General features: G+C 36.3%; 1 pseudogene; it reads left to right on the forward strand.

The window, feature by feature from the left end:
- Positions 1 to 213: 213 nt before the first annotated feature.
- On the forward strand, positions 214 to 6,809 carry LOC143647658 (E3 ubiquitin-protein ligase makorin-1-like; annotated as a pseudogene).
- The last annotated feature ends 633 nt before the right edge of the window (positions 6,810 to 7,442 follow it).

Here is a 7,442-nt window from a genome sequence, read left to right on the forward strand (position 1 = left end):
AATCCCAAACAAACTACCATGAGGTAATAGATCTGAAAATTAGGTGAAATATTTGCCTGAGAATATGTGCGAATGTATTCAAAAGACAACAGAAGATGATTGCAAAAACTCCTCTGCCTGTTAATACATAGGGAGATTTGAAAGGACGTTAAGACACATTCTAAATTAGAATCTTATGTCTCCATTATTTCCATCTCAACAGAAAAGGTGGAGATGACAGAAGGTAACTACTCCATGCCAACTGAATTTGGACTCATAGGATTTACTGAAGAACCAGAACTGAAGCACCTTCTCTTTGTGGTGTTCTTTGCCATCTACCTGATCACCATGATGGGGAATCTTGGTTTGGTGGCACTGATCTATATGGAGTGCCATCTTCACACACCGATGTACATCTTTCTGGGCAATCTGGCTCTAATGGATTCCTGCTTTTCCTGTGCTGTTACCCCCAAGATGTTAGAGAACTTCTTTTCAGAAGATAGAATAATTTCCCTCTATGAATGCATGGCACAATTCTATTTTTTCTGCTTTGCTGAAACTGTGGACTGCTTTCTTCTGGCAGCAATGGCCTATGACCGGTATGTGGCAATATACAGCCCACTGCAGTACCACACCAGGATGTCGATGAAACTCTGCATTTGGATGACTACAGGGGCTTACATAGCTGGAAATGTGCATTCAATGATTCATGTAGGGTTTCTGTTTAGTTTAACTTTCTGCGGCTCTCATGAAATCAGTCACTTTTTTTGTGATGTTTTTCCACTGTACAGGGTTTCATGTGTTGACCCTTATATCAATGAACTGATGCTACACATCTTTTCAGGGTCCATTTAAAGCTTCACTATTACTATAGTCCTAATATCTTATTTTTACATCCTCTTCACTATTTTTTACTTCACTTAAATCCAAAGAAGGAAGAGGCAAAGCCTTATCAACTTGTGCATCCCACTTTCTCTCTGTGTCAATATTCTATGGCTCTCTACTTTTTGTGTACATTCAACCAAGTTCAGTCAAAAAACAAGATAAGATATGCCTGTTGCTGTTTTTTATACTCAAGTAATTCCTTCATTAAATCCTTTCATTTATAGTCTAAGAAATAAGGAAGTTACAAATGCTGTAAAAAGAATTGTGAAGAATAAATCTCAGAATACACTAAAACAAGTATCATCCCCTGTAACAAACTGATTCTAACATGCTAACTTTTTTTCAAAGACAAGGGGATTTTGAGAAAATGTCAAGTGGCCATTTTGTATAAAAAATATTAAATCAGTAAAATTAGATGTTGTGAAAGCAGGGTCATCTTTAAATGAACATATACTTTCAGAACAGAGCATTTCTACAGAGATTTATTGCAAACTCCAAGCTAATACAATCCATAAAATACAAATAAATGATTACTTGTGAGTTCACAAATTGTTTCAGACTGTAATTATTTTCAATGTTCAAAAATACACATACTAAGAAAATATCACACTATATATACACTGAAATCCAATTTCTCAAACATTAATCCCTTTTAACCAACACCATTTATCAGAGAGAATTTTGAATTTGATTCTCATCATTTTTTTTGAGAGATTATGTTTGAAAATGGATTAATCCAGAACATATATGCTCAGTTAAGAATATTTTCATCTCTTAGTTCTTTATCCTTTCAAACTCTCTGAGGTATATCTCTTTTACAGGGAGATTTGTCGGTCTGTTGTGGAAAGTGATGTCACATACTGCAATCCTTATGGATTTGAATGTTTTCAGATAGTTTGGTTAGTTGTTCATGATGTATGACATTGCAATTCCTGAAAATATCAATTAAGTTAATTATTTGAACCCCTAACGTCATCAATAGTCTTGATTGTTGTGAGGAATATCACTAACAAGCACTGTTTTCAATATAATGTGTTATATTCACATCATTAGCAGAAAGAGGAGCTGCTGTGGAAGCATCTGAACAAAAATTTGTTTTGATCACTTAATAGTATGAAATGAAAGAATAAATAACCTACTATCTGCTAAGTGCTAAATTAGAATTTTCCCATATATTTCCTACTAGTGATTTAGACCTAACTTCCATCCTTTTCCAGAATAAAACTCACATTATTAAATATTTAGTAGTTTGCCCAAGTTCAACTGGGTCACCCTTGAGTAACACTGAGATTTGGATACAAACTGCCTTTTTTCCCCAAACATTTTAGAGCTACATCCACTGTAGTTTAAATCACAGTTAATTTCAAAATTCTTGCAATATAAGAGGTATATTGTTCCTGGTGCCATCTTATGAAAAAAAAAGAGGTATATTGAACATATATATGAATAAAAGCAATGATGCAGATCACACAGAAGCATTTCACTCTTGTGTTTGGTATATATAACGTACTTGGGAGTTCAGACATTGGAAATCAGTTTTGGCTGGGCTATTTAGTTAAAATAGCATTAGAAATAAGCAATGCATTAAAGAATGTAAATCTTTCTGATATTTGTGGAAAAACAGAATAACAGCATGAGCAGAGAGAAAGTATATGGAAATGAGTCTGACCCTGGGGCTATCAGATCAAGTCAGTGCACGATGGGTGAACAGAGTGAGAAAGGTGGCAGAGCTGTTGCTGAGAATCTTGGTGAATGTGGGAAAAATAGATGGAAGTAGATTCCATTACTTAGACTCTTAATGCTATCCTAAGGAATCTCAATCCATCTTAATTCATTTAGGAAGCATCAAATATTGAAGTCTTCCTGGTAGCAGAGTAATATGATTGCAATTTCAGAGCACTAATCTGGTATTTTATTGGAAAGAGTCTATAATCAGGAGATAAACCACAATGATTCCTATAATATGAGAAGAAAGCTGAAACTGTAGGAGACCCTACAAAAGATGAAGGGTGCATAGATACAAGCAAATTTCAAAGAAGGAAAAGTAGTAATTTGTATTTACTTTTTGACAATAAAATAAAGGGTTATTTTGTTCTTTTGAGTATTGATGATGTCATATTTGATATTATATTACAAGGATTTCATACAGTGTCTCACATTTGTTAACATTCAATAAATATTACCTAAGTGCATCATGCATAAACTGATGCGGTATGATATCTTTGATTACTAGTGAATTTAAACATTTTATCATAAGTTTATTAATCATTTTAATTTTTCTTGAAAATCACCTGAGCATGTTTTTTGCCAACTTTTTCAATAAGACTTATGATTTCTTCGAGCCTTATGATTTTAATGTAATGTATATATACTACATTGAAAGGTCATTGAACTTCTCAATGTAACTGTGGTTCATTTTTTTCTCAATTACTTATTTGCCTTCTCAGTTTCCTTTTGATGGTTTTGATGTGTGGAAATTTTCCTTTTAATGTATTCATATATTTTAATCATTCCCTTTATAATTTAATTGATTCTCTTGCTGTTTAGATACTTCTTATTCTGAAAACTCATATTTATTGATGCTTCCTATTTTCACTTTTAATTATTTAATCATTCTTCTACATACTTTGCTTAATGATCTAGAAATAATTCTCTGATGCTGGTCAGATGTTTTATCAAAAAAGTAATAGTTTGATGTAATTACAATCAAAATATTAGAGGTGGCTTATGAAGAAATAGGTAAACAGTTCTAAAATCTGCCTGGTAAAAAAACCAAAAAACACTGAAAAAGACTGTTATTAGACATCAGAAATTAAAATGTATGATAAATCCACAAAAACTTAAAACAAAATCTATTACTTCAACAATCAATTCACAGCTAATAGAAAAATAATTGTCCAGAAGTCAACCCAAAGATATGGTAAGAATAATATAAAAAATCAACCAGTAAGGAGTGAACTCTAAGTTAAAACATGGATTATATCTTATGGTATGATTATAAAAATGTGCTTTCAACAATTGTAACAAATGTACCATGCCAATGCAAGGTGCTCATAATATGGTGGGATATATGAACACTTCATTTTATGCATGATAAAAATTTATGTTAAAAAAACTGATCACTAAATGAAGTTTTCTTTTAGGTCTCATCCCAAGGCTCTTTTAAACTATTTGGATCTTCTTTTTATGTGTTTTGTTTTCTCTTGGTCATTTAAAGTTTTTTAAATGGAAAATGAAATGGCAAATATAAGCAAAATGAATCTTCATGCATTTCTAATCAGCTTCCATAATTTTTAATATAGTTAAATTAGCATGTAATAAGTTTATTTTATTTTTGAATGAATTAATAAACTTTCTAAGTCTTCAGCTTTAATTTCTAATATAAGTAAAACAGTTAGATAAAATACCACAAGCAAACATTTTATTAGGCCCTAAGTAATTTTTTAAGAACATAAAGGAATCCAAAGCTCAAAAAGTCTGAGATTCCCTGAATTAGATGGCTGTTTTGTTTCCACCCTCAATTTAGTGGACATTATTACTTATAAGTCTCAAATTCATTGATACCGTTTCCCTTTTCTAAGGCACCATGATTTTGTTTATGTACTTTTGCATCCCTGTCCCCAAAACATATCACAGTGAATACCAGGAATAGTTTAAGGGTGAGTATGTGACTCAGTTGGGACCAATGAGACAGAAAAGATTTTATGGAAGGTTATGATAAATAACGTGTCTTTTATTTTAAAAGAGATACACAAAAAGAGTAGGGTTTTTTCCTTCAGAATAGGTTGTGTGTGGATATGAAATCTGGCATGGCCTTCATTCATTTTTCTATCAAAGATGGTGACCGACTGTGGATGATGTCAGCACACATGGAGGATATAACTGAGGGAATCACTGAGGAATAACACCAGAGGCACTGGAATAAAATATCCCATCTGTTTTTTGTTTTGTTTTGTTTTGTTTTTTTGGTACTGTTTGGGTTTTTTTGAAATATGTTTTATTTGTAACTGAATGAATTTCATCTAATACATTTATAGCTCATTTTGCCTTTATCTGTTTTATTATATTTTATTTTCAATTAATCTTAAACTATATCTTGTTTCCATTTTGACAGTAAAGCACTTCTGTTGAATCTTTTACATTTATTACCTTATTTTACTTTCCAGTATTTCCACTTGAAAACAATAACAGAGAGTGCAAAGTGACGCAAAACAGAGCACGACCCGGCGCGAACAGACGCCTCACCCCCTTCCCCTCCCCCACCCGCCCTCTCCCTAAAGCCGGACTGGAACTATGTGATCCTGGAAGCTTCGGTACCATTGCTGTGTGGGATAAACAGCAACGGGAGGCTGCAGCGGCTGCAGCTCCGGGAACACAGCCCCAACATCAGGAGCAAGAGCGGCAGCGGCAGCGGTGGTGGAGGTAAAGGCAGTGGGCTCCCCCACCCCTATCTCCACAGTCACTTCCCTGTCGCTGGGGGCGACGGAGTAGGAGGAGTAGGAGGCGGTAGCGAGGGCAGTAGCAGCGACTGGACTAAACAGGTCACCTGCAGATTTCCAAGAAGTACAGCTGAAAGGGGATTCTAGTCAATTGTATTTGACTTCATTACTGGGCAGTTTGTGTGTGGAGTCAGAATCTTGAAATTGAAAACAACTGTAGTAATCGTACAACCCAAACCCAGCCTTTCACCAGATGCAGACTTGCCTTGGCAGTGGCATTAAGGTATTTTATGCATGGGTTTGTAAGGAAGGAGATAACTGTTGCTACTCACATGACCTCTCTGACGGTCCATATGGTGTAATGTGCAAGTATTTTCAGTAAGGGTACTATATTTATGGAGACCACTGCAGATATGAACACAGAAAGCCATTGAAATAGGAAGAAGCAACTGCTGCAGATCTAACTGCAAAATCATCCCTTGTCTTTCCTCAAGTCTCTCATCAGTAGTAGGATGGCTTCTAGAAGTGAGTGGGGGTGAAGCCGAGTCAAGAAATTCAAACTTTGCAACTGTAGGAGCAGGAACAGAAGACTGGATAAATGCCATTGAGTTTGTTCCTGGGCAACCTTACTGTGGCCATACTGCCACTTACTGCACTAAAGCACCCCCCACAGGGCTCAGTGACAAGGAAGTATCAGAGAAAGAGCAAATGACTGTGGAAACAAAGAAGCAGCTTTGCCCCTATGCTGCTGTGGGACAATGTCAATATGGGGAGGACTGTGTGTATCTCCATGGAGATTCATGTGATGTGTGTGGGCTGTAGATCCTACATCCAAGGGATGCTGCCTAAGATCAGAACATATAAAATCTCGCATTGAAGCCCATGAGAAGAACATGGAGCTCTCATTTGCTGTCTAGCATAGTAAAGATATGGTTTGTTAGATCTGCATGTAAGTTATCTATGAGAAAGCCAACCACAGTGAATGCTACTTCGGAATTTTCTCCAACTGCAACCACACCTACTGTCTCAAGTGTATTCACAAGCAGAGGAGCAGTAAGCAATTTGAGAGCAAGATCATGAAGTCCAACCCAGAGTGCCCGATCACAACTAACTTTGTTATTCCAAAGAAGAGAAGGAGAAACTCATTCAAAAATACAAGGACACAATGAGCAACAAGGCATGCAAGTACTTTGATGACATAGGAGATGTCCATTTGGAGGGAACTGTTTTTACAAGCATGTATACCCTGATGGCTGCAGAAAGGAGCCACAGAGGCAGAAAGTGGAAACATCAAGCAGATAACCAGCCCAACGAAGGAACCACTTCTGGGAGCTCACTGAGGAAAGAGAGAACAGCAATCCCTTTAACAACAATGAAGAAGAGGTTGTCACCTTTGAGCTGGGGGAGATGTTACTTAAGCTTTTGGCTGCAGGTGGGGACGACGATGTGACAGACTCTGAAGATGGATGGGACTTGTTTCATGATTTTTATGAGTTGAATTTATAGCGACCTTCAGTGGATTATGTACTGGTCTGCTGAGCCTCACACAGTAGCTATTATTTGTAGTGGTGTGGAAGTGCCTGTGTTTCTCTCCTAGGCAGACCTATCAATTCCAAATGCTCTTGAAGTAATTTTTAACCAGGGTCTGTCTTCTCAATTCCTCACCTTTCCCCATGTAGTATGTTGTTTTCTCTGTTTAAAAAGTTGCAAAAACTAAACCTTAAATTTAGTTTTTTTTTGTAATATGAATTTACCTGTCAGACAGTTAGTGTAGGTCTGTTGCACCATCTATTTTCAACCGGATTCACACAGTTCTAAGGATAGTATTAATTAATTTTCCACACTCAATTTGAGGACCCCAGGTTCAAAAAAAAAAGTGTTGGTCATGCTTTGGGGTCTGAGAATAGGGGTGATGACTGAAGGGATCTGAACTGGCAAGTAGACTTTGGCTACAGACTTCAGAGGTGTATATTTAAGGTTCCTGGTGAAATCTCCACATTTGTGGGTTTTGTTTTTTTGGTTTTGTTTTTTTTCATGGGCAGGGAGGCACTGGGAATCAAACCCAAGTCTCCAGCATGGCAGGCAAGAACTCTGCCTACTGAGCCACTGTGGCCAGCCTTGAACATTTGTTTTTATATC

The sequence above is a fragment of the Tamandua tetradactyla genome, chromosome 10 (genome assembly GCF_023851605.1).
Source record: "Tamandua tetradactyla isolate mTamTet1 chromosome 10, mTamTet1.pri, whole genome shotgun sequence".
Lineage (NCBI taxonomy): Eukaryota > Metazoa > Chordata > Mammalia > Pilosa > Myrmecophagidae > Tamandua > Tamandua tetradactyla.